Below are 27731 nucleotides of genomic sequence, written 5' to 3'. Positions count from 1 at the left end.
TCTTTGGAGAAATGTGTCCTGGAATTCCACTGAGTCTTGGTAAAGGTTAAATGCCTGATCATCAGCCCTAAAATGACCAACAGAACTGAACTGCTTATCACAAATATTGTGTTGAGCAAACGCAATGGTCCTCATAGTGTTTATAATATTAGTCTCCAGGGCTTTCCTGGTGGCCCAGTGGTAGAGAAACTGCCTGACAATGCAGGAGACACAGGTTCAGTCCTTGATCTGGTAAGATCCCACATGCCGCAGAGCAACAAAGCCTATGCACCACAACTACTGAACCCGTGCTCTAGGGCCAGTGAGCTGCAACTACTGATCCCATGTGCTCTAGAGCCCATGCTCCGCAACAAGAGAAGCCCATGCACCACAACTAGAGAGTAGCCTCCACTTGTCACTACTAGAAATAGGCAGCAACAAAGACCCAGCACAGCTATAAATAAAAATTAAAAGTATATAATATTAGTCTCCAAAATGTACTGAAGGAATAGATAATTGCTTGAACAGGTGGTGGCAGATTTCCAGAGCATCTACTCCTGCTTCATTACCTCTACCTTCATATCATCTTCCCTCTGTACAGGTCTGTGTCCAGACTTCCTCTTCTTGTAAAAACACACATCATATTCGATTAGGGTGAACCTTAATATGTTCATTTTGACTTAATTACCCTTTTAAAGATCTTATCTCCATACTTTAACATATGAATTGAGGGGGACAAAATTTAGCTCATGACTCTTGGCTATAGTTTTGTATGTGGATTATTTCCTTGGATCTATACTAACATACTATATGATGGACAGGTATGGGCATAAACAGATAGTAATAAAAATACACCATGTAAACTTTATGATCTTTTTATCACAACCATGGATGGTATCCCTAACAAATGGTACAAGTCTCTGAACGTTGAAGAAAGTGGGTGCATCCTTCAAATACATGGCTTAGTCAACAAATTGCAACCACTTGGCATTTTACCAAGAATTTTCTAAAATCTATTTTATAATTTGTTTAATAGATAAGCTTTTACCAATATTCACTGGTGACCATGAATAAAAGTAAGACTCCTTTGGGAATACCTATTGTGAAGTACAATACTCTGGGCATTTTTTAACCAAGAAATACCCTGACACTAAGGAAAACGGCTGCACGTGGTTATCATCTTGTGTCATATTTCTTCCCTTAGAGCTTTATAGATCTTGATGTCTTCTGGCATTAAAAATGAGTATGAATCCTTCTTTCTCGCCTTTTAGGGAACTTGAAGGGAGAGGTGGTTGCTTAAAGATTATTTATTTTACTCATGTCTTGTTGCTGCTCATTTTATATCCGTTTTCCTCTTTGTGTAAAGTTTCGATTTACTCATTCAGCTATTCCTTTATACCAGGAAGTTTCTTCTTTTATATCTCTGAATCTTTCCTATAAAGATATTTTAATAGAAATATTCCATTTGGGTAAGAGGAGGCTCTAACCACTAAAAAGTAGAGATTATTCTACTCTCAGATTATCTTTGACCTCATATTTTAATAGAAATATTCCATTTGGGTAAGAGGAGGCTCTAACCACTAAAAAGTAGAGATTATTCTACTCTCAGATTATCTTTGACCTCCATCACTGAGGTTTTCTTTCAAATTGCTTTCATCTTCATCTCTTTTCTCAGACACTGTTTAAGCACTAGTCAGGTTTCAATTTATTTAACTCTTATAATGCGCTTATGGGTAACTGCTATCGTTAGTCCTGTTGTTTTGGTCAGGGGCCCAGCAAGGGATGTACGCAAGCCGAGTGATTTAATGAATACTTAAAAGATCTTTTACACAAAGGTATAGACAGAAAGTTGGGTGACCACAGGGGACACTTAGGTACTGTTACTCTCCTTGGCCTCAAAGGATATAGGAACAGAGTGATTCGATTCAGTTCAGTTCAGTTCAGTCGCTCAGTCGTGTCCGACTCTTTGCAACCCCATGAACTGCAGCACACCAGGCCTCCCTGTCCATCACCAACTCCCGGAGTCCACCCAAACCCGTGTCCATTGAGTCGGTGATGCCATCCAATCATCTCATCCTCTGTCGTCCCCTTTTCCTCCACTCCTCAATCTTTCCCAGCATCAGGGTTTTTTCAAATGAGTCAGCTCTCCGCATCAGGTACTACTTCTCTAAGATAGAGTGAGCTGTTTCAGTAAGGGCCATTGCCAGTAAGCAGTAGAGCCCTGTGGCCTCATAGGAAGGGGGTGAAGGGGATGGACACCCCAACTTTACTCTCTTCTCTCCCTTTGTTTCCTTTGAATGCTTCCTGTTTCCCAGGAAGTTTATTGATATAGCCCATATAGGTGAATTTCTATTTCCCAAGACTCAAAGAAGAACAGAGAAGCATGGTTAATAGATCTCAAAGGGCAAAATTAAGAAATTAAGATACTTAGCATATTGATTTTATAACCAAGTACTATACCATTCAGACTCCAGCAGTAGCTGGTTAAGAAGTATATATATATATATATGTATGTATGTATGTATGCACACACACACACACCCTTGAAGATACAAAAAAGAAAATGGAAACTTTTTTAGAGCCACATATCACTTTACTTTTGGAAATCACTGTATACAAACTATAAGCTTCTTTGATTGTTACAGTGCTTAATAGCATCCAGAAGATGGCAGCATTGGTAAACTATAACACTAGTTAGAAATGTTTAAAATATTTTTTACAATTGTCACTGATAACAGACTTCCTAAAGGGGAATAACCTTTCAAAAGCAGTGATTGGTTCTAAGTAACAAGATGCAGAAATACTAAATTATTGTCAATTAATAGTTTGGCTCTAGAAAGGCGGATCCTCAAGAGTACATACATGGTTTAGTCCCTAAGTCATGACTGACTCTTGGGACCCCATGGACTATAGCCTGCCAGGCTTCCCTGTCCATGGGACTTTCCAGGCAGGAATACTGGAGTGGGTTGCCATTTCCTTCTCCAGGGGATCTTCCTGACCCAGGAATCAAAGCTGGGTCTCCTGTACTGCAGACAGATTCTTCAATGACTGAGCCACTGGGAAAGACCAAGAGTACTTATATACCAGTACTTACCTGATAAAATATTCAAATCTGGCAGACACATATCTATAAATAGACAATACTATATAATGACTTTATAATGTTTGCATAAATTGTTAGAAGTTTAAAGCTTGGGTTGTAGACATGTAAGCCATAATCAACAAATTGTGCTCCAAAGCAAATGTAATAGCTACAGGCAATTACTGATAAAAATATACAAAGTATCATATTTCAGATGCAGGGACAAATTGCAACCTGGATATCAGAGATATCACATCAGCTATGAGGAAAAAATTAATTTGCTTTTATATTTCATTTCTAAACTGCTTTAATGATACCCAACATTTAAACTTGTAATGTTTTAAAGATTCAAATAGATATTGTCAATATTCTAGGCTGCTAGGTACTTACCTAGGTATCTGTGTGTGTGCTCAGTCGTATCCAACTCTTCACGACCCTATGGACTGCCGCCCACCAGGCTCCTCTGTACATGCGATTTCCCAGGCAAGAATACTAGAGTGTGTTGCCATTTCCTCCTCCAGAGGATCTTCCCAACCCAGGGATGGAACCCACACCTCTTGTGTCTCCTGCATTGGCAGGTGAGTTCTTTACCACTAGCACCACTTGTGAAGCCCTTAGCTAGATACAGAGGACAAAAATTTTAGGAACAGTCTGGCCCTCTAAACCCTGAGTCTGTTATAGAGGAAGGCAAACCCAACAAATTGGAATACAATCTGTAACTGGGAGGGCCAGCTCACCTAACTCTGTCTTGGGGGTCATACAAGACTTCACCGGAAAGAGGATTGAGACACCGGAAGGTGAGCAGGTGTTTGCCAAGATGATCACAGGGAGGTCACCCCATGTAGAAGAAATAGGTAGAAAGGTAATGCAGACATGGCAGTGTTTAACCAAAAGCAATTTGGGCCCCTAGAAGATAAATGGCAACGCCTGGACACGTTTTATTTGTTACAACTGAGTAGACGCTACTGGTGTCTAGTGGGTGGAGGTCAGTTATGCAGCTAAATATCTTATGACACTCAGGAGAACTTCCCACAACAAACAAATTCTCTGACCCCCGATAGTGCTGCTACTGAGAAACTGCGCTCTAACCACAACCTGCATCTGTTGGAATGGCTGGCTTGCAAGAAGGGATAGGAAAAAGGCAAGAGATAAAGCCAAAATGATAAAGAGGGCGAAAAATTAAAGAAATCTCACTGGTCAAAAAAAAAAAATGCTTAGATTCTGTCCTAAATGTGTGAGAAAGCCGAACATGATCAGATTTGCATAGTAGAAAAATTGCTGTGGCTGCAAATTAGAGATGATTGGGTTGAAAAATGACAAAGAAAATGAAATTTTAACAATTTCATTTCTTTTTTTATCAATAGAAATATTTTCAGAATGAAAAAAAATTAGAATTAAGACTGGTGGCAAAAGTAAATTAAAACCCAAGATGGATGACATAAATTGTAAGAGGCTAAGTAGTTGTTCTAAATGATTTCGAGATTTCTAACTCAGATAAATTTAACTCCCACATCTGCATCTCATTTCCTGAATCCCTCTCTCTCACTGGCCAGCACTGCTGCCCCTTCCTCCTTCCTGCCAGGCCTGGTGCCTCAAAGCCCTTCCCTTGGCTCCATTATCTTGGGTCCCTCTTATTTATCCTACTAGACTGGCAAACCAGATCTGATTTGCTCTTCCAGTGTGTCCATCCTAAGTCGCTTCAGTTGTGCCTGACTCTGTGCGACCCTATGGACTGTAGCCTGCCAAGTTCCACTGTCCACAGGATTCTTCAGGCAAGAATACTGGAGTGGGTTGCCATGCCCTCCTCCAGGGGATTTTCCTGACCCAGTGTCTCCTGCATTGGCAGGTGGGTTCTTTACCACTAGCACCACCTGGGGAAGAGTGCTCTTCCAGTGTTGACATGGAAACTACGAGCTTAGTCCTTTGTGCCACTAATGAAGATTAGAGATACTCCACCTTTTACTCTCAAGCAACCAAAGACTGACTCAGAAGGTTGGGGAAAAGAAAGAGAGGATTTGACCAATTATCAGGGTGGCTCAGTGGTATAGAATCCACCAGCTAACGCAGGAGACAGGGGTTTGATCCCTGGGTCAAGAAGGTTCCCTGGAGAAGGAAATGGCAACCCACTCCAGTATTTTTGCCTGGAAAATCCCACAGACAGAGGAGCCTGGTGAACTACAGACCATAGGATCACAAAGAACAGACACTAGTTAGCGAGTAAACAACAACTCCTAAATGATAAAAGAGAATTTGCAGATGAGATTAGCAAAATGATTTTGTCAATTCAGAAAGCAGGGTGAGAACCAAAATCCTGCTGTTACTGTGGTGATCTGTACAAAGAGATAAAATAGCCCATTGAAAATAAAGGAACCAGAGTGCATGTACATGACTTGTTATCAAAGTAATACACAGTGGTGGAAAAAAAAAAAGTGGTAACATAGAAACTCATACTGTACCCAACCAATTTCCTATAGTGTTCCAATAGTGTTCTATAGTTTCTTATAGAACCAATTTCCTATAGTGTTCCACTTCCCCCACCCGCCCCACTCCCACCTCTGTTCCTACAATCCTGTTCCTCGGTCACTCAGCTCCAGCCACAACGGCCTCGTTCTGCCTCAAAAAGTTTGCACTAGCTGTTTCATCAGATGAAAACCAATTCCCTTTGTTGTTCAGTTGCAACCCCATGGACTGCAGCGTGCCAGGCTTCCCTGTCCTTCACCATCTCCTGGAGCTTGCTCAAACTCCTGTCCATTGGGTCAGTGATGCCATCCAACCATCTTGTCCTCTGTTATCCCCTTCTCCTCCTGCCTTCAATCTTTCCCAGCATCAGGGTCTTCTCCAATGAATCGGCTCTTCGCATTAGGTGGTCAATTCCCTATGGAGCTATAAACTAAATGCCCATATCCAACCTTTAGATCTCTTTTTAAAGGTTAGATACATTTTTCCTTCTGAATGAGGCTCCTCATCCCTCTTTCCTTCACTTCCACCTGTATCGGCACCACCACCCACCCCACATTCACCATAACCCATGCTTGGTAGAATACTTAAGTAAATAATAAAACACTAAGCAAAATAGTGATATAAGGAGGACACCTGAGCTTCAGTCTCTACCCACCCTCTCATCTACTTTTGGATGCTCACTAGATGGATCCAGTTGGAAGCAGGAAAGGTCATTGATGTACTCCATGTGGGTCAGTTGATGCCTCTTTCGGGCACACAGCAGACTAAAGAAAGGGACCTTGGGTCTAGAGAGGAAAAATAAAGATATTCAGCACAATTTCTGTTCAGATCATTATACCTGTGCTCCACTGCTCAGTTTAAGAACTAAATCATTACAGATGTCACTGATGCTCCCAACAGACTCACTTAATCTCCGTTCCCTTTCTCCTTCTCCAAAGGTAACAGCTATCTTGAAGTATATGTTTCTCATTCCCCAAGATAATTTTATATTTCTACTACAAATGCACATATCCAGACATTTCCAGGATATTGTTTTTATGTTTGTAAACTTTATATAAATGGTTGGGTACAGTATGAATTTCTTTGTTACCACTTTTTTTGCCCCACTGTGTATTACTTTGATAACTAGTCATGTTGTACATGCAGCTCCGGTTCCTTTATTTTCAGTGGGGTATTTTATCTCTTTGTATGTATCACCACGGTAACAGCTAATTGCTCACAATTTTTTACTGTTATCAACAAGTTTGTAATTTATAGTCTCATAGATATCTCCTTAGGCACATGTGTAAAGACTCTATGGAACTAGGAGTAAAAGTGTAAGCCCAAGAACTCAAGAAAGCAGAGCCTGAGGCAAAAATTAAGGTACTGCCACTTTATTTCGGAGAAGGCAATGGCACCCCACTCCAGTCCTCTTGCCTGGAAAATCCCATGGACGGAGGAGCCTGGTAGGCTACAGTCCATGGGGTCGCTAAGAGTCGGACACAACTGAGCGACTTCACTTTCACTTTTCCCATTCATGCACTGGAGAAGGAAATGGCAACCCACTCCAGTATTCTTGTCTGGAGAATCCCAGGGATGGCGGAGCCTGGTGGGCTGCCGTCTATGGGGTCGCACAGAGTTGGACATGACTGAAGCGACTTAGCAGCAGCAGCAGCCACTTTATTTAGAAAGTACAAGCCCAGGGCAGTGAGAAGAGGATAAAAGGAAGTGAAGCAAGAAAAAGACACAAAACAATACAATGCAGTTCATCACCCTGCATCACAGCAAGCCCTGACAGTGCCAGGATCACTTGGCAGATGTGCTCACACGGTGTGTGTCTTGCCCCAGAACGAAAGCACGTTTAGAGCAAAATCTATAGCACAAAAAAGGGAGATGTGGGTTTATCTGCCCAGCTCTCTTCCCCTCACCTTCTTCCCATAGGTCAAGGCTCACCCCACAAGGAGCTGACTATTTCTCTACCCCTGCATTTAAGGTTGCATTGTCTGGCTTCTTGGCAGTCTCTCCAAAAGCCAAATCTTATAACTGACAAATCCTATAATCCAAATCCTATAATCCTATAACCTGTGGGTAGATTTATATCCAAGTCTGGAAGTGTAGAGACCATTCGTTGTGACTAGGACTTGGCATAAGCAGTATGAATGCTATGAAAGTCTGGGTTTTCAACTCAGACTCCAAGCAACTTAGGGAGCATGGCAAAGTCACAAGCAGAGGCAGCAATATTAGTGAAAACTAGAAGGTGGACAGTGCCTTCAGAAAGAAGGAATCTGAGGAACTGTACAAGGTTTGTGTCCAGTAAAGTACAGGCATACCTCAGAGGTGTTCAGGTTCAGCTCTAGACCACCACAATAAAGCAAGTCTCAGAAATTTTTTGCTTTCTCAGTGCATATAGAAGTCATGTTTATGTTATATTGTAGTCTATTCTGTGCATAACATTATGTCTAGGAAAACAATGTACATAATTTAATTTAAAATACTTTATTGCTAAAAAATAATGCCAAAACAATTACAGTAGGAGTTCAGGAATTTTAAAATGGGGCCTAGAGACATGAAGTGAGTTAACGCTGTTGGAAAGATGGTTCCAATAGACTTGCTTCAACTTGTAGAAAAACTAGTATCTCTGAAGTGCAATAAAGTGAGTGTCTTTTCAGCCTTATCTGATATTGCAAAATTGCTCTTCAAAGTGACTGCACCAATTCATACTTCCATCAGCAGTCTGTAAGAACTCCAGTTGTTCCACACTTCCATCATTAAATTTAGCTAATCTGATGGATAGATTGGCACGTCATATTGTTTTAATTTGCATTTGTAACAGTGAGATTAACTATCTTTTCATTCAGTAAATTCTCTGTTTGAATCTTTCCCCAATTTTTCTTTCAGGTTTTTTTTTTGTTTTTTTAATGTTGATTTGTAGCTCTATAAATCTTCTGAGTAAGAATTCACTTTCATATTTCAAACTTTCTCCCAGTCTGTAGATAATATTTTCACTTTGTGTGTGATACCTTTTGATGAAGAGAAAATTTCACTTTAATATAGTTAAATTCATTATTTCCTTTATTCCACAGTTTTATCAGGAATGGCTACTAAAATTTATTAATTATCACTTCAGAATCAATTGATATGGTATGATTTCTTAAAACTTATTAATATAATTATATTGATAGTTTTCCTGCTATTGAACTATCCTTGCATTCCTATAAATCTTAATTATACATTCTTTATTATTAATAGGATAGATTTCTGAATTACATTTATTAATATTGTACAGAATTTCAGGTGGCACAGTGGTAAAAAAATCTTCCTGTTAATGCAGGAGATGCAAAAGGCATAGGTTCACTCCCTGGATTGGGAAGATCCCTGGAGTAAGGTAACAGCAACCCACTCCAGTATTCTTTCCTGGAAATTTTCCATGAACAGAGGAAACTGCTAGGCTACAGTCCATGGGGTTGCAAAGAGTTGGACACAGCAGCATGCACACACACCTCGAATTCACTTTGCATTCTAGAATATATTCATAGAATATCGCATTCATAGAATATATTCTATATTCATCTATATTCTTTAATTCTGTTTTCTGTATTATTCATATCAGGTATTGGTATTAAAATCAGATGGATTCATAAAAATAATTAGAGAGATTTTCAACTTTTCCATGTCTGTCTGATGCAAAAGACCTTAGTTAAATTAAGAGCAACTATATAAACCTTTCTGGAGTTTTGTCCCTTTCATGTAAATTTCCTTCTTCCTCCTTCAAATTCTTCAGTTCCAAAAAACACTCTGTTCACGGCACACATTGAAAACATCCCATCTTAGGGGCCCCAGTAAACACATCTTTCACTCTAATAAGACGTCCTTTTGATAATAAACTAATCAGTGGTGTATGGCTAGATGTTTAACTGCCTTTTAAAAACAAGAATAAAAGAACATAATTTGTAGCATTTGCCAAAAAGCCACCATGGCAAATTTCAAGTTACCAATGTGATATCACACAATGTGAAATTAGAAAGAAATGCCCACAATTGGCTCTTGGGAGTCAGTGAGAACTAGCTTCAGAATACCACTGAATCAAGATCCTACCTCCTTACCTGTTAGAGAACTATGCCAGATTGTGGAAAAATTAAAATGTTCAACAAAGAAGACTGGACTTTCCCTGTAGATAATAGAAAGACCAGTACTGCCCTTTGACCTGGGCAAATAAAGCTCCTTTCCTCAGTCTCAGGGCCTCCCTTCCCCATCTTTCAGACTTTGGTAGGATCTTCTTAAAATTTTGCAAGTCCCTGTCCACTCCCTGGGACCAGTCAAGATTACAGTGTCCCCATACCCATTTCTTCCCTTCACAACAGTCTCCAAACCCTAACTGCTGTGCTCTCCCTCTCTCCTCCTCCCCTAAGATGGGTTGACCAGATATCTAAGGGAGTTTCAAACTCACACTTATAGGTGCCTACAGTTAGCTCAGTTCCATAAAGGTACCTGGTAATAAAAGTATTATTTTGTGTGATACTACAAGATTGAGCTGCCAGAAGAAGGAAGACATGCTGATTTGGGGTAACTCAAACTGTTTATATGGACAAAAACTTTTGCATAAAAATTTTTTGCCTTTCACAGTTTTCACAATTAAGCCAGGTCTAAAGCCATAAAGTTATTGCTAGAATAGTGTGAAAGAAAGGAAAGATGACTGAAATGAAATATAGGGCTTAAGGACTAACTAATATTGTAAATGAGTGTTAGAGTGGGGTGGGAGGAGAGACACTGATTTAAATCATCTATCTAGAAGCAACATGAGGTCTCATAGCACATAGAAACCAACAGAGGATCATCTTAAAAAATGATCTGCCCAGAATAAGGATCCTTCACAGTGAAGTTCAACATTGTATTTTTTGAGGACAGCCAGTGCATGGCTCCTCTGAGAATCCAATTTAGCATCTTAGTTGAGGGAGATGTCTCAGTACACTTCTGTACTTCAAAATTAGTTACATGTTTCCTTTATCTTTCAAGGATTATGAAAAGAACTCTGAATTTTATAAACAATGCCAGTGTTGTCCTATAAAACAGTGAATTGGTTTGATTCAAAATACTCAATGATTCAGGATTAAATCATAACATACTGGCATTATAAGAAAACTTAGGTGTCATGGAATATTTGCTGGATTCTACCTACCATCATCTGTTCCCCAGTCTCTTGACAGCAGCATTGTAATTTCCTTTGGAGAAATACCTTCTTCCCTACTCTGAGTCCCTGTAGTTCAAGTTGGGGCACTTCACCACCATGCTGGGTCCAGGGATGGGCATGTGACCCAGGACTGGACAATCAACATAGCCTTTTGCCCTGGCTCTAGTGACTATCCCAAGGATGTGAACATAGCCCATTCCAGGCCAGTAGGCAACCACAAAAATGTTTACTAGAATTATCCAGAAAAAGATATTATCTTTCCACTGCAGTTATTAAATCATTAAAAGTATAATCTAGAGTTGTCAGAGGGCCAGCACATGAAGGTCTGCTTGAACATAAAATCAACAAAGAAGAAAGCAAAGATAAGCATTAGACAGAGAATCCTGAAGACCTCATTTTAGTCCTCAATCCAAACACATGAACTGTTATACATGAAAATAGTCCTGTTACAGACAAAACTGTGTATGACAGAGATTAATATGTTGAAGCCTTACCCCTGATGTGACTGTATTTGAAGATGAGGTATTTTAAAAAGAATTCTGGTTTTGGTGACAATCTCAAGGAATGTGGATAAAAAAATGTACCAATATTATAAGGGAGTTGTATTGCCTTAGAAACCCCAGGCCTGGGAAACGAAGCTCTATAATTACTCAACCTCTAAGGCAATTAATACTCAAGTCCCCCCAAACCTTCCCTAAAGGAATTTGACTGCTGCAAGAAAAAAGCAATCCTCTTTAATGACTATTTCAGCTGTGGCCACAAGGGGCGATAGAGACCAGAGCCCAGGAGAGACTGGGGACAAAGGAATTTATGCCACTGTTAGGTCGGGGGTCTCTGATATTCCTGTTCTTCATGACATTACGTATGCCACAGAACAGAAGCCATTATATATCATCTCCCTTTCTTTTTCCCTGAAAGTTTTTTTTTTTTTGGCCCAGCCACATGGCATGTGGGATCTTAGTTCCCCAACCAGGGATTAAACCTAACCACTAGACCACCAGGGAATTCCTGAAAATTATGTTAAATATTACTTTTAAATTATGGTAGTCCTCTTTTCCTTTCATAAATGTGATATAGGCCAAGATGGTTAAATATATTATTAAGTTATAGATTCCAAAATTGTAGGAGATAACTCTAAGTCCAAACAAGAGGAATCTGTGACATCTAGATATCGTGAACTTTGAGCTGAGTAACAATCGCTTTTCCGCTTTTGCCTTCTTGTCTGAGATGATCCTTCCTTGCATTGTGACACACTGTAGTATGAACGTATTTCTATCACAGCACTTTTTATTGTTCAGTCGCCCAGTTGTGTCCAACTCTTTGCAACATGGACTGCAGCACACCAGGCCTCCCTGTTCCCCACCATCTCCAGAAATTTGTCCAAGTTCATGTCTCTTGCTTTGGTGATGCCATCCAGGCATCTCATTCTCTGATGCCCTCTTCTCCTTCTGCACTCAATCTTTCCCAGCATCAGTACTTAGAAGACTAGAAATTCCTAGAATGGAATTGTGCCTTCTCTGTGAGCTCAGGCAAGTTGCTTAAGTCTCAGTTTCAAGTTCTGTATGATGATTATATTATACAGCATGCAGAAAACAAAAACCTGGCAGATGGTAGAAACTCAATAAATTTTTTAAAGTATTGTTAAAATCAAGAACTTCCACTATCTGAATCTAATCCATATTTTCAAACTTACTTCACACTGTGACTCATCAGGTATCAAACACTCCAGCCAGAAGCTCCTTTTATTGTACTCTATTTCTCCAAGGTCCAATTCAAAGAAAACTGCTAAGGGGAAGAAGAAGAAAATAAAAACCTCAATTTCCTCTTCCTTGATAGTAAAAGCATAAGTTTCTTTTGAAATTATATTCTCTGTGTTTACAGCATAACATTATGTATTGTGACCTTTTAGAATAGCGCTGTTCAAAGACCATAATGGCATGTTGCACTTTTGCAACTACAGACATTGACGTGATACTTCTTAGAATTTTTATTTTAAGCCAAACAAAATAAAGCAAAGATTGTGCTCTCTTGAGCTTTGTCATGGTACTTCTTCATGGAGAAGCCAAAATTCTCTGTGAGAAAACAATAGGAAAGATAATATTTCATTCAAAGATGAGAAAATGATGGCTAGCACAGGCTAACTAAATCATGCAAATGCATATATATATAGAGAGAGAGATAATAGCACATTGAAGACAGGAAATCAGGGCTTTCTCTACTGTTCTCAAGGAGGATTGTGGGGGGAGATTAGGCAGCTAATGACAACCTAGGTTACTTCTCCCATCTTGGTTCAAGGTGGGATTTTTATGAGGATGGACACCAGCAATAGCTCGCTACTCCTAATCCAAAGAGGGGAACAGAAAGCTGGAGCCAGAAACAAGTAGGGAGGGGATCAAGAGGGAAAAGAGTGAGGAAGAATAATTAAAGGAGTGAGTGCTGACTTTCCTTCGCACTGGCTTTGCCAGGGGCGAACACAAGCTTGCTCCCTTGTGTGCTCTGGCAGAAAAGCAGCACATTCCATTTAGTTAAGTCTCTGGAAGTGGAGCTTGTGTTACTGAATTGTGGAAAAATGAGGTGGGGGTAGGAGTGAAATTAATAAGACGGATCATTTTTCCTTTCTTTTCAAAAATGTTAAGAGGAAGGAAATAGAACACAATACAGAAAACCATTATTCCTTCATGGATTAGTCAGGACAGCTACTTCCATCCAGTTCTACTTTCATCTAGCCTCACAGTACAAATGGGTCAAGCTCTTTGGCCTTCCATTTCCTCAACGAAAAAGTAAGGGACTGTGCTGGTTCCAAATTTCTAGGGTTTTGTATTAAGGAAGTAATGACTTTGTGTTTTCATGGAAATGAGGAGATAAGAAACTAACATTTAGCAATAATCACCTTGTGCCAGGTAAATGAGACTTGGGTTTTATATACATAGACTCAGAACCCAAACAGCCCGGGTTTGTTTATGTGTCCTGCCACCTAACTAGCTGTGTTACCTTGGGGAAGTTACCTAACCTCTCTGTGCTGTCAACGTCCTCAGCAGTAAAACAGAGACAATGAAATATACGCCCAAAGTGTGGCTGGGATCAAATGACTCTATCGATCTATCTAGTCATATATTGATGTAGAATACTACACATATGTAGTGTTATGTATATAGAATAGTAACTGGCATAAAATAATTGCTCTACAAATGCTATTGAAATGATTATTACAACTCTAAAAAGTGGACAGTCACTCCATGCAGATGAAAAACAAAGTGGATAAGAAAACCAAAACTTCAGAGCTTTGAGCTTTTCTGACTTCCAGTAGTTTTAGTCTCTTAACTACTACCCTATACCAGTTAAAAAAGGGTGAAAGTCACAGCATTTTGTAGGCAGCTAGGGAAATTCTACCAGTTATACAACCATCAGTCAATCAAAACCATTCAGTGAATACAGAATAAACCACAGGTCACAAAAGTCCTCCAATCCCTAGCACAGCTTTTGGAAGAGTGTAATAATAGTTAATTTGCCTAGGTAAAGAAATGCCCCAAGGGGATTACTCTTGTATTGGGCTGAAGTCCAAAGAAAAGACTGACATCTAGTCTAAAGGTTCTCAGAAATGCAAATTGCCTACCTCAAATTCCAGGGAATTTAAATCTCTGCATGGAAGAGTCTTTCTCTGGACTGGAGGAAGAGACTTTTTTTGAAGAATTGGTAGACCCTTTCCCCATCATGAGGAAGGTTTTGATGGGGGTAGGGGGTGCAGGGAAGGGAGCACCAAGTAGAGAACTCCAGGTTCAGAAATCAAAAAGGGGAAAGGGAAGGTGGTGGGGAGAGATGCTTCAGAATAAAATCAGATACCACAGAAGAGAAAACACAGACTGTAAGAAACTGATGATTAGTCTGTTTTTTAGGGGGCTTAAAATTCGAGGAACTATGACAATTCCATTACACTAAGCAGCTCTCACACTATGAGAAAAGGAGCCCTAAAACAAATCAGTAGTTTCTGAGAGTTTCCAAGAGAGAAAAAACACAAGCTAACACTTGAAAAACCTACAAGGTATAAAAGAAGGAAAGTAGTCCAGAAAGTACTGGACTGGAGCTAGAAACAGGGTATTTGAAATTAACTTATCTGTTCAACAAATATTTATTCCTTGTTATTTTATTTATTTATTTTTGGCCAGGTACTCTTCCAAAAGCTGATTATACAGTTCTGATCAGACAAGCATGGTCCTTAGGGGATTTAGAAAGCTAATGAAGGAGAAAAAGAATATTCAAGAAAACAAATATACACAGTTGAAAGTTAGACTGACCCTATAACAGAAAAAGAGAAGACATCATATAAGAAGATAACAAGGAATACACTTTTATATAAGGAATCTACTTTTAACCAAGTATAAGAAATCTAGTTTTAACCAGGCAGGAAGGCTTCTCTGAAGAGGTGACATATAAGAAAAGGCTTGATAGGTGAGGCTTAACCATGAATAGGAGGAACTGGAGGAGGGAGAAGCATTTTAAGCATGTGAAACAAAAGGTGTGAAGATCCTAAACCAAGAGATGATCTACCAAGGAGAAGGCTGATCTGAATTACCTGATCTCCAATACAGCAATACACTGTTTTTCTTTCCGCAACAACCACCTAAGATTTGTAAATCTCATAAAAATAAGTGCAATTAATGGATTCACTTTTTTTATGTACGTTTTTCCTTTCCCGGGGTAGTGAATCACTAGACAAAGCCAGCTGTCTTCTAGTGCATATTAAAAATAGCTTTTCCAGATCTACTGTTATCATTGGCTTTTTTCCAGGGTTTTATGCTCTACTGAAACTAAACACTTAAATGAGCAATTTAACTCGGGTTTTTAGCCTAGGAAAAACGACGTTTTTGATTATGCTTTGAGATGTAGGGCTGAATTTTAAGTTGCTCAGTTATAATTAATCCTTTTTAACACCGCAGAAGCAAAACATCTGTGATCCTTGTTCAGTAAAAGAGCCCTGTACCCACCACCTAAGTAAGACAAAATGCACACGAAACAAGGCATTGAGGACGATTCTGAGTAAGGCAGCCCAGTGTTTGTGCTTCGACATATAATTGAGACAGGCTCAAAAGGCCTTGCGACATCGTCACACACTGCTCACTTTGGCCAGCAGAGGGAGACCAGAGAGTCGTCAAACACCTAATGGAGCCACACCCCGAATATGGTTGCTTATTATCTCTCTTCTGATATTTTAAAACCACAAGAAGCAAATGTAAAATTCTTGTCCAGAAAACGCTTAAATTTTAAGACTGAGGTAAAATCCACATAACAGAAAATTAGCCATTTTAGAGTGTACATCTATTACCTCCACAGTATTGCATAATCAGCCCCTTCTCTCTTCCAAAACATAAGAAATGCTTACATTTCATACAAAGAAAACTTACAAAAAGCCCAGCCCTGTCCTCTCCTCATTCCGTCACATTCTGAGTTTTGCTTCCACCTGCATTACGTTAGAAATGGTTCCCGCGCATTCTCCGAACAGCCTTCTCCACTAAACAATTCACAGAATCTGATCCAGGGTTAAAATTACATGTTCAAAAACCAAAACCATCTCAAGTCTTCAGTTTTTCTCTGGGAATCGTGAGGTTGCAACAGCCAGTACAAGTAACTGTTTAAAAATTCTATACATATTATGTTTTGTCCTTTCTCAACGAAGAAGTTAGTAAATTATTTTTATTTAAATAGTTACAAAAAAATTAGCAGTGTAATACACCCACACCTTTCAGTCTTTTATGTGAAATTTAAAGTTCTTTCCATCTAGAGTGAAATTTTAAGACATTTCTATGTTAGAACGAGAGCCAAGATTTTAAGGGCACCATGTCAATTGGTTAGATAACAAATTTGAAGAAAAAAAAAAACAGTTAATGTCACAAAAGCTGAAGGTTTACAACCTAAATCCACTATTTTATTAAAGAATTTAATCTACTTCATGGGGCCTTGGCCCAGGGAAGGGTAAAAAAATGCCAAACTGGAGAGGCAGGGGGAGGGGAATTGCTGGTGGTGACTCTGGGAAAACAGGAGGGAGGGAAACTGAAGAGCAAATGAGGCCGGATCCGCCCTAACAAAGAGGCAGAAACTGTGTCTCAACAGCCACCAAATCCAGTTCAGGGCGGTTTGAGCCAGTTTCTGAGCTGGATTGAGAACAACAGCCTCGGCTGAGACTTGACGAGGGTGAAACAGAAAATACAAAATGGACTTCGCAGTGAGCAGTGGAATTGGCCTGGACTCGCAGGAACCTAAAGCTGTTTCCTGGAGTAGCAAAGTCAGATAAAATATAAGGCCTGGAGCCGGAACAGCGGCCTACTAAGTAAGGAAAAACGACAGAGCACTGCCTCTGTGCCTGGATCCAGTCCGCATTTTCCCTCATACTTCCCCTAATTGTGGCTGGTGAGGGAAAAGGGCCTCAGGGTATCAGTTTTCAGAGAAAGCTGGCTGCGGTGTGGGGGGAGGGGAGGATTGTGTGTCTAGGGTGGTTTAATGTGTATCCCCGGGGGTTGAGGGGGTAGAATGTGTGAGAGTCTGAAGGAGAGGGAACAACACTTCACACCCTGCAGTTCACACCGCCTCTCTGCACCTCTGCTGCATTACTGCACAACCTCAACATACACCGCACAAAGGTGTCTTGGGAGTGCGCTACATACTCTGAATACTTGCACATGTAATTACCAGGCTCCTTCGGCTCTATGCATTAATGACAATACACGAATCAGGACTGGCCACATGCTCTTTTCAATTCGTGCCCTAAAATACATGCAAGCCGTACATATGCTCTCAACCAAGGGACACAGCAGTATTAGGTAACAGTGGAATGATAATCCTGTCCTCGCTTCCCCTCCCCCAGGTGCCAGAACCTCTGACATCTGATCAGTCCCACCCTGAAGTGGCTCCTCTGAGTCCAACAGTCTGAACTGTGGTCCGCAGCTGTCCAGGGTGTGCACATCCTGCGGCCAGGTTGGGCTCAGAGCCTTCCTGGACCACTTACATCTCTTGATCCCCCCTAAACTCGAAAGGCTACCTAGGAATTCTCGCCCAAGTCCGGACTTAGCGAGGTGTGAGGTGTGGGGGAGGGGAAGAGCAAACTTGGGGATGGGGTGCTAATTCCCTTTTCCCTGAGTATCCCAAAGATGTTTAGATTCTTCCAGAGGCACTAGATAAGTGCCTCCAGACCCCAAGGCTTGTTTGAATTGGAAGGCAGCCCTGGTGTGGGGAGGACTGTGGGGACCCCTGCGGAAACCCCTGTGAGTGTACATATCTCGCTCTTTCTCTCACACACACACACACACACACTCAAAGACATATTCAATTAAAACCGGGTCTGTAGAGTTTCCAAATACCCTGAGAGAATGGGGGAGGGGAGAGGGAGAAGGTCAAACTAAAAGACGTCACCGTGCTATTTTTATCTTTATACCATAGATGCATGCATGGGTGGACCATTGGAACACATTCACCGTGCATTATTTATGTGCAGCAATCTTCCATAAATGAAGCTTGTTACTAGCATGTCCTAGTTGACGATATTACACAAATAAATAACTTACGCAGCCCTTCTATATTCATTTCATTAACTATTAGATTGGGGCTGATAAAGATCCTGCCAGAAGGTTTTTGTTGTTTGGGTTTTTTTGATTTGTTTTTTAGTAGGGGCAGTATTTCTCCCTACAGGAACAAGCAGAAGAGGAGGTGAAGGTAACAGAAATAAACAATCATAATACCGAGAGCTTGCTATAAGCTAGACACAATACCAAGTATTTCGTATATTAAAGTATGTTATTCAATATTCACCTATACCTCTGAGTTAGACATTATTGTTCCCATTCTAGAGATGAGGAAAATGGAGCTTGGAAAGATTAAGTATTTCATCAAATTAAGTGGCAGACCAAGATTCTGGTCGAGTCCTTGTTTTTAACCCCCTGTTAAACACTTACCTCGCTGGCAAATAGTCATAAACTTTTTTTCAGATCCCATTGTGTGTCTGCCTACTTTGGGCTGGGAGGTAAGATGGTTAAGGTGAGAGGGGAGGATTGCTTCAGCGATGAGGACGTGGTTCCTGCCTTCAACAAGCTTTCAATCTAACGGCTGTTTTTTTCAAGGACAATTCAGGACTACCGTACAAGGAATTATTTTTTTCTGCCTCTGGGTCTCAGAGGCCATCTGGGAATTATAGTTTGGAATTTCCCTGCCATTTCCGTCCTGTGTGGGAGGAACGTTTGAAGTCAGGACAACCCTGGTACAAGCGGGCAGCATGGGCAGGCCGGGTGGAAAGGGGCAGGGCGAGGCCGCTGGGGAGCCGTAGCCATGGCAACCCAGCCTGCTTTCCAGAACAATGTCTCCAACCAGGAAAACGGCTCCGGAGAGCTTTCTCTTCATAATCCCCGCGGCCCGTTGGGCCAAGGAATGCACCAAGAGGATCCTTTCTTTGTAGAGAAACGACTCTTTACAAGACCCAGAACAAAGGAAAACATTTGTTTTATAGGGTCTGTATTTGTTTGGAATAAAATTAACAACGCGCAGTTACTTAGTTCCTCTTCACTGTTCACAGGAAACGAACACAGCTTTCTTACACAAGCTTCCTATTTGGGGATAATATTTGTTTAACTTTTGTTTCATCCCCATTTTACAGATGGGAGAGTAGTAATCATGAATGAACTGGCTCTCTGTAAAACTATCATTAAAACACTGTTGCGTCCTTTCAGAAGACCTTGTGAAGGGGACTCTGCCTTTTTGCATAATTTATGATCATTCTACAGATAATGTGAACAGAGTTCCTGTCCACGTGCTCAGGGGCCCGGGAGCTACCAGGCCTCCTAAGACTCCAGTTCTTCCCACTCTCTTCTTCCAGCCACTCGGCCCTCCCCCTCGCCCGCACCAGCAACCGCAGCCTGGAGAAGGCGGTGAAGGGGGAGGAGGAGGAGGAAAGAGGAGGAGATGGGGGAGGGGGAAGAGGGGTAAGTGAGTAGGAGAGAGAAGGGGGGAGGGGAAGGGAAGAAGGAATGAGGAAGACATTCCAGCCCCACCCCTGCAAGTCTCCAACTCCAGCCAGTTGGGAAACTCCTGCTCAGAGAGCTGAAAGAAGACAGTGTGTTGACCGGTGACTACTCCTCCAGGCTTTCAAATGATCTACAGCCAGACTACACCCTGAGCCTTGACGACTGTAGCTTTGCTGAGCCAGGGCGTGACCTCCCTAAAGATGACATCAGGGCCGCGGAAGTCAGTCCCCACCCGCAAGACAGAGAACAAAAGTTAATACAAGCTCAATAACAAACGATCTACCATAAAAGCCCAAACTTATAAAGAATCTAATTTTTAAATGTAAATTTCCGGCAATGTGAGCCAGAAAGAATAAGAGCCCAGCTACTTCGTGGCAGTAAAAACCCCTGATTCTGGGTGCCCTCCAGGAGCGCAATCCGTTGTAAAGTCTCCAAGACCAAAATCAGATTGGCCTGCCTCTACGTCTCCCCATTGTGCAGTGACTGAGGAGAAAGGAAAACAGGTCACCTTCTCTGGGTAACTGTACAGGAATTGCCTGAGCGACTTCCTTAAACTACACTTTTCCACTGCATCCCCAGATTTTTTGTTGCCAGAGGATGACTTAAAGATAGATGTCACCCCCCAATATGGAACAAAGCTGAGAACTCCTGCCAGTGTCACCCTTGTAAGGAGTTAGCTGAGTGACCTTTGATTCTAAATTAAGGCCTAAATTTGTTGACCTTTCTCCTGGTAATGTATTTCAGTAGATACTGCTAACTTACCCTGCTTTAGGAGTGTAAACAATGGATCTTTACAGTGAATTTTTTGAAACTCAGAGTATTTCCTAGAACTCAGGGATGTAGAATCCCTCTCCCCAGGATTGATCCTTGTAGTATTAAATATCTGTTCAACATTCATCGAACACTTCTTAAGGATCAAGCACTATGTTATTTTTCACTACATTAGAACTGTGGATTTTAAAAATCACATAAAACATGAAACTTACTTTCAGAGAGCTTACAGCCTGGGAAAGCCATACCCAGGAAGTCAGCGATTGCAGAGTGGTATGATACATACTTTGTAAAAATAGGAACAAGAAGAACTATGTGGGAGAAGAAAGGCACATGAAAAACAGAGTAGGGCTAGGTGGAGCAATCAGATAACTGGAGGGCTTCCTGTCAGGAGCTGGAAAATAAGATGGAGTTAGCTAAAGTGATACCAGAGCTCAGAGTCAGAACTGAGTTTTAGTTCCAGATTTTTCAGTCTGTCAGTTATCAGCAAGACATTAAAAAAAAAAATCTCAAAGGGTAATAAAGGGCTTCCCTGATAGCTCAGTTGGTAAAGAATCTGCCTACAATGCAGGAGACCCCGGTTCGATTCCTGGGCCTGGAAGATTCTTTGGAGAAGGGATAGGCTACCCACTCAAGTATTCTTGGGCTTCCCTTGTGGCACAGCTGGTAAAGAACCCACCTGCAATGCAGGAGACCAGGGTTTGATCCCTGGATTGGGAAGATCCCCTGGAGAAGGGAAAGGCTACCCACTCCAGTATTCTGGCCTGGAGAATTCTGTGGACTAGTCCATGGGATCTCAAAGAGTCAGACTTTCACTTTTACTTTTAGAATAAAGGCAAAGCAGGGAACCTGAAGTCCAGTAGGTCAGGAGCTTTGCAGGACTGGCACTAGAGGACTGACAGCAGAATTGATCTGTTCTCTCACCCAGGAGGGTTCCATGCATCTTGTAAGAAGAAAAGCCACATCGTAAGTATGAAGAATCCTGCAAATTTAGCTACTGAGCAGCAGGTCTAAACACTGCAGCACTTTTAACATTTCAATATATTATTTATAACTTGATGTTTATTAGCACAATTACACATTATTAGACCATATGGATATGAGACCATACTGGATATGATTAGCATATCCAGCATGCTTGCTTGGGAAATCCTCTGGACAGAGGAGCCTGTGGACTATGGCCCGTAGAGTCACAGAGTTGGACGCGACTGAAGCGACTGAAGCGACTTCACACAAATGCAAGACCTGAAATCAGAGTGAGATTAAATAAATATCTGATGCTGAGTCAATACTGTTTTCACTGAAATTTTCAGTTAGTTTGCTAAGATCTGTTCACATATGTTACACTAAGATCTAGCACCAGCAATTAATATTTGATCTATTCAACCACTTCTGCTCTTAAAGACAATAACAACAAAAGAGAGATTCCTTAAGAAGTTTGGAAATGTTAGAGGGTAGAGTGTAGAAAGTCTGTTTTCAAACTGCAAGTCCAATTTCTGGTCTCTTCAGCAAGCAGCTTTTTCAGACACTGCTTTTCTCCTTCTGGTAATTTATTAGTAGTGTTCACCGAATATTTCTACATTTCCAATTTCTGATCACAACATAAGATTGCATCATCTGACCATTTTGAAATTAGTGGTATATTTACTTTGGTCAATAAGATAGGAGAGGGAGTGATACATGTCACTTCCTGGAAAAAGCTTTAAGACCTAATCAACCATTAGCAGCCTTTCCATCCCACTTCTGGGGAGATCACAGAAGCAATGTTGAGATGAACCTCTTTCAGCTGGGGTCTTCTAGCCAAACCACATTGGTAGGTAGTATGAGAGATAAATGAACTTTTGGTGCATTGCACCATTAAGAATTGGTGGCTATTTGTTACACAGCATGATCTAGACTATCCTGATTGAGTCATCTCAATATCCATTTATCTAACCTACTTCCTTCCTATCAAAACTCACTAACTCTACACAGTCTTCTGTTTCAGAGAAGCTGACTCTAGCTCCAGCTTGAGGGGGTGGATCTTCTTCAGCATAAGTCAATCATGATGATAGTTCCTTACAGTCAGTGATTGGGAAATTGTGAGGTGACCAAGTGAAATGTCAAAAGAAATCTGCCAGTGAAATGTCAAAAGAAATCTGCTGGGAAGCCTCAGAAAAGTTTCTAAAAAGAGTTAAGACAGACAGATAGACAGACAGAGAGAAAGAGCTGCTCCTTTCTTTCCCCAGCTGTTGTCATCTATAGATATGGCACTAGTTATTTAGTGCTATGTTACAATTTACATGTTTATTTACACATTATCTCAAATATTTATTATTCCACAGTTTCTGTGAGTCAGGAATTCAGGAGCAGCTTAGTTGGGTGGCTCTGACTCAGAGTCTCTCATGAAGTTGTGGTTGAGACACCTGCTAGGGCTGCAGTCATCTAAAGGCTTGACTGGGCTAGGAACTTTACTTCCTAGATCATGCCCTCACATGGCTGTTAGCAGAAGGTCTCAGTTCATTGCTAGTTCTTGGCAGGAGGCTTATTACTTGCCATGTGGACCTCTCCATAGCGTTAACTGAGCATTCTCATGACATGGTTACTGGCTTTCCCTGGAGGGAGTGACACAAGAGAAAGGGTAAGGAGGAAACCCAAATGCCTTTATGTCCTAATTTCAGGAGCAACACACTGTCATTTCCATGACATTCTATTCTTTAAATGTGAATCAGTAAATGCAGTCCACCTTTAAGAGGAGGAAAATTATGCTCCACCTTTTCAGAGAAGACTACTAAAAAATTTGTGTTTAAATCAACACAGATGTAACAGCAGAAAGTACTGTGGCTGTGTAGAAATTATGAGGGGCTCCAGCCTAAGGTTCCCCTCACATTGAAGAAGGCAGAGCAGATATGGAAAGGCCCTTGATGACACTGCTAAGGTACAACCTACCCTGGACTACGAATTATGTGAGAAAAAATAAATTTGTTACAATTTCAGCATGTTTAAGATGAGGCTGACTGATAAATAGCAACTGTAATGGATATTCAGCATACTTGATTAACAATATGTATTATAAATTAACCTATGTATCAGTCAATATAAAGGATACATTTTCTATTTCTAAATTATAAAAGAAATATATATGTGTGTCTATATAAAATTTTTTATTCTATTACATATGTAAGGTATGTATGTATCTGTGTAGAGCTATGTACCATAGGATAAATGCTTGATACAAATTGATCTTCAAATTATTCTAATTTCCAAGTAATTTGTTGATTTTGAGAAATAGTTGGTGCTATGTTTTGATGCAGTGCTCACTAGCTAAAAGATGTTCCAGTATGAGTCCTGATTCCATGGGAAGATCTGCCATAAAATTTTTCCAACAACATTTTAACTGAATTGATAGTCATCAAGTGGCTTGTAATATGAATAAGTTTTCAGTTTGTCTTAATGCCAGCATGATTTTCATAGTGCTGATTTTTCAGTTGCTGCTGAACTAAAAAACCATTCCATTCAAAATTTTTCTAGTAGAACAGTTTTAATAATAATTCATTTTATATAATCAGTATACATATTATCAACAATCAAATAGGAAATATCATTTAAAAATAGGATAAAGAAAATTCTTCAGGCCAAATGAAAGGTGGCAATTAATGTGAGCTCATGTGCCAGGCTGGGTTGCCTGCATTCAAATACTGGCTGGTCAAGTAAACCTTAACTAATTTTCTCACTTTAAAAATAGAATTGATGATGATTTCTTAAATCAGTTAATAGACTTTTAGATTAGACCTGATACAGAGAAAATGCTAATGTAAGTAATCGTTAACATTTTTATTACTAAAAGTAATGTTAATGTCCTTGATCAATGGGCATTCCATAAGTTTTAATGAATTCATCACCATTAAATGGATGTGAAATTCAAAGAGAATACTAAAAAGTGGTTCTTACACCTCAGATCACTCTTGGCTCCAAGCTGACCCCAAGAGCCTTGTCATTTTTTACATTTTCCTTTCTGTTTTGAGAGTGCCTGTAATGACAGCAGAAAGTACAGACCTCTATCTATCCGTGGCTGCATTTGCTCCTGCTGTGACCTGCCCATCTGCATTTTCTCTCCTTTTTTTGCTCACAGCCAAAACACTACAGAGACTACATCTCCCATAAGCAGTTGTATAAGGGTCATAGGGGACCATCAACAGGGGATTCTTAGGTGTATCCTGGGTCTTCAATGCCAGAGTGCCAGCACCATATTAGAGGTCCTGTCTTCCCCACTGAGCTTAGGATTCAACTCTCACCAAGGCAGGTGTCTCCTGGATGTAGGCTAGACAATGAGTCCCAGAGCCCAGCCCTGAGGCAAGGTCATTAACCTTTCAGTTGCTAGAATTCAGGAAAGTTTGGGAGGTTCCAAGGGAGGGGCCAAGATAAGGGTATTATTCTTATTGCCAAAGAAGTGTTTAAAGCAAAAAGAAAATAGTCTTCCACACTAGTGCATAACTGGACTTCATAAAGAGGGAAACTCATGTTTGAGAATGACAGATGTTAATTACCTTCACAACCCTTCACTATAACTCAGACTACTGATTGGGAAAAACCTATGTTATGGAAAATGTTCTGGAAGATCTCCATATGGGGCTCAGCCCTGATAATGGTTTTTTTTTTTAATATTATTTTATTGCTTATACTTTTCAAATTTATCAAAAAAAGAGTACTAAAATATCATGACTTATTCTCAAGCAAAGTAGATCAAGGTCACTAGAGTCTTTTCATCAAATATATTTACATATCTGTACTAAGAAGAAAAGCTATGACCAACCTAGACAGCATATTTAAAAGCAGAGACATTATTTTACCAACAAAGGACCATCTAGTCAAAGCTATGGTTTTTCCAGTAGTCATGTACGGGTGTGAGAGTTGGACTATAAAGAAAGCTGAGCACAGAAGAATTGATGCTTTTGAACTGTGGTGTTGAAGAAGACTCTTGAGAGTCCCTTGGACTGCAAGGAGATCCAACGAGTCAATCCTAAAGGAAATCACTCCTGAATATTCATTGGAAGGACTAATGCTGAAGCTTAATCTCCAATACTTTGGCCACCTTGTGCAAAGAACTGACTCATTGTAAAAGACCCTGATGCTGGGAAAGATTGAAGGTGGGAGGAGAAGGGGATGACAGAGGATGAGATGATTGGATGGCATCATTGACTTGATGGACTTGAGTTTGAGGAAGCTTTGGGAGTTGATGGTGGACAGGGAGGCCTGGAGTGCTGCAGTCCATGGGGTCGCAAAGAGTTGGACAGGACTGAGTGACTGAACTGAACTGTACTAAGCCAGAATGAATAATCTATGCAAATCCACTGAGGCTCTTTCTTTAAGGCAAATATCTTCCCAAAGAGATAAGAGAGAAATTTGTCCCTTTATATCCTAAAGAGAACAAAAGAAAGATGTACTGAGATTTCACGTAGGGTAGAATTCTAATTCAAAGTCTCCACTGAGGATCTTCATCATTCATTATACAATTAGGAAAACAAGAACCAACCTAGTTCTTTCAACCAGAAGGTATTTAAATAAAGGAATTGGTTAACCTTATTAGGAAATCTCAAGAGGGGAAGGTTACTCTTTGAGTAATCAAGACTACCATTTCCGGGTTCAGTTCAGTTCAGTTCAGTTCAGTCACTCAGTCGTGTGTGACTCTTTGCGACCCCATGGACTACAGCAGGGCAGGCCTCCCTGTCCATCACCAACTCCCGGAGTTTACCCAAACTCATGTCCATTCAGTCAGTGATGCCATCCAACCATCTCATCCTCTGTCATCCTCTTCTCCTGCCTTCAATCTTTCCCAGCATCAGAGTCTTTTCAAATGAGTCAGCTCTTCACATCAGGTGGCCAAAGTATTGGAGTTTCAGCTTCAACATCAGTCCTTCCAATGAACACCCAGGACTGATCTCCTTTAGGATGGACTGGTTGGATCTCCTTGCAGTCCAAGGGACTCTCAAGAGTCTTCTCCAACACCATAGTTCAAAAGCATCAATTCTTCTGTGCTCAGCTTTCTTTATAGTCCATCTCTCACACCCATACATGACTACTGGAAAAACCATAGCCTTGACCAGATGGACCTTTGTTGGCAAAGTAATGTCTCTGCTATTTAATATGCTATCTAGGTTGGTCATAACTTTCCTGCCAAAGAGTAAGCATCTTTTGATTTCATGGCTGCAGTCACCATCTGCAGTGATTTTGGAGCCCCTCAAAATAAAGGAATTGGTTAACCTTATTGGGAAATCTGAAGAAGGGAAGGTTATTCTTTGTAATCAAGACTACTGTTTCCAGGTTAGGAGAGCAAAAGCATTAAGCAGAGGTCAAAGATGCGTGCAGCTAAGGTTTCTGTTATTGGAGCCCAGTTGCCTGAACCACAGCCCAGGAGCCTGTAACCCTGGGCTGACAGAGTCACTGAAGCCTCTCCTGCCCCAGACATCACTGCTACTGTTGCCTCTGACACCAGTACTATTGTCGCCTTCTTTCTTTGATCGCTGAGGCAGTCTTTGTTGTTTCAACTACTGTTTGAATCTGGAAAAAACTGGAGAGTTACATCTCCCCTCCTCTTGCTTTTAAATCTCCCTCAGCAGAATCTGACCCCAAATCATCGGATATATGTAGGTTACAGAATTTAAGCACCTTACAAAGCTCAGCAGAGCACACAAGTGTGAGAATGAGGGCTGAGAACAAATACGTAAATAACCAGCCTGAGAGGCTGTAAGGCAGTTACACCACATGGACTTAGCATGGTCGAGACACTCCTTCATATCCCTTGGAAGGTTCTCTGAAGACAACAGTAAAGCTCTGGGTAGCCACTCAATGGTCTTCAGCCTTCAGACACAGAGACTAGGACACTTCACACAATTGTATATTCCCATTTTAAAGCAAAGGATATGGGACAAAAGTAGTATTGGTAAAATCTAAATATTGTTTTTGTGAGTGAATTTGATGGCGGGAAAAGGACATATGAAATCCTATGGCCTTTTTCTCTTGGTGTCCTAAAATTTTGTTTCACTATGATTAAAGTGCAAGCTTATCCAGGAATGAAAAAGCACCATTATATTTGGAAGTCTAAAACTGCATGCCGTTCATACTAGGACAATGCAGATGGAGAGGATAAGGTATAACTTCAAATACTAGCCCCATGTAGAAAGTTACAAGGGTGGGCATTATGTGGAAATAAAAGCAAAGACCTATAGCAAGGGAGTCAGCCACTATCACTTGGGTTTTGGCAGAGACTCAAAGGCAGGCAGAGGAGTGGGAA

General features: G+C 40.7%; 1 protein-coding gene across 3 annotated transcripts in view; it reads right to left on the bottom strand.

Annotated features, from left to right (window-relative positions):
* Window positions 1–27731, bottom strand: part of GRIN2B (glutamate ionotropic receptor NMDA type subunit 2B) — an 815960-nt gene that overhangs the window by 718255 nt on the left and 69974 nt on the right. Inside the window, exons 3-4 of one of the 3 annotated variants that reach the window (XM_081589234.1) lie at window positions 12382–12470; window positions 6177–6306 (exon numbers count right to left, since the gene is read on the bottom strand). The exons of 1 other annotated variant lie outside the window; for it this stretch is intronic. The gene's annotated coding sequence lies outside the window, so the exon portion shown is untranslated. Of the gene's footprint in view, window positions 1–6176; window positions 6307–12381; window positions 12474–18628; window positions 19016–27731 lie in introns of those variants that run through there. One more of the 3 variants, XM_081589232.1, reaches the window with a different exon arrangement.

This window comes from Giraffa tippelskirchi, chromosome 4 (genome assembly GCF_054371585.1).
Source record: "Giraffa tippelskirchi isolate mGirTip1 chromosome 4, T2T-mGirTip1v1.2.pri, whole genome shotgun sequence".
In the NCBI taxonomy this organism is placed as follows: Eukaryota; Metazoa; Chordata; class Mammalia; order Artiodactyla; family Giraffidae; genus Giraffa; species Giraffa tippelskirchi.
The sequence above is the reverse complement of the archived record's forward strand: the minus strand, read 5'-3'. Positions and strand labels throughout refer to the sequence as shown.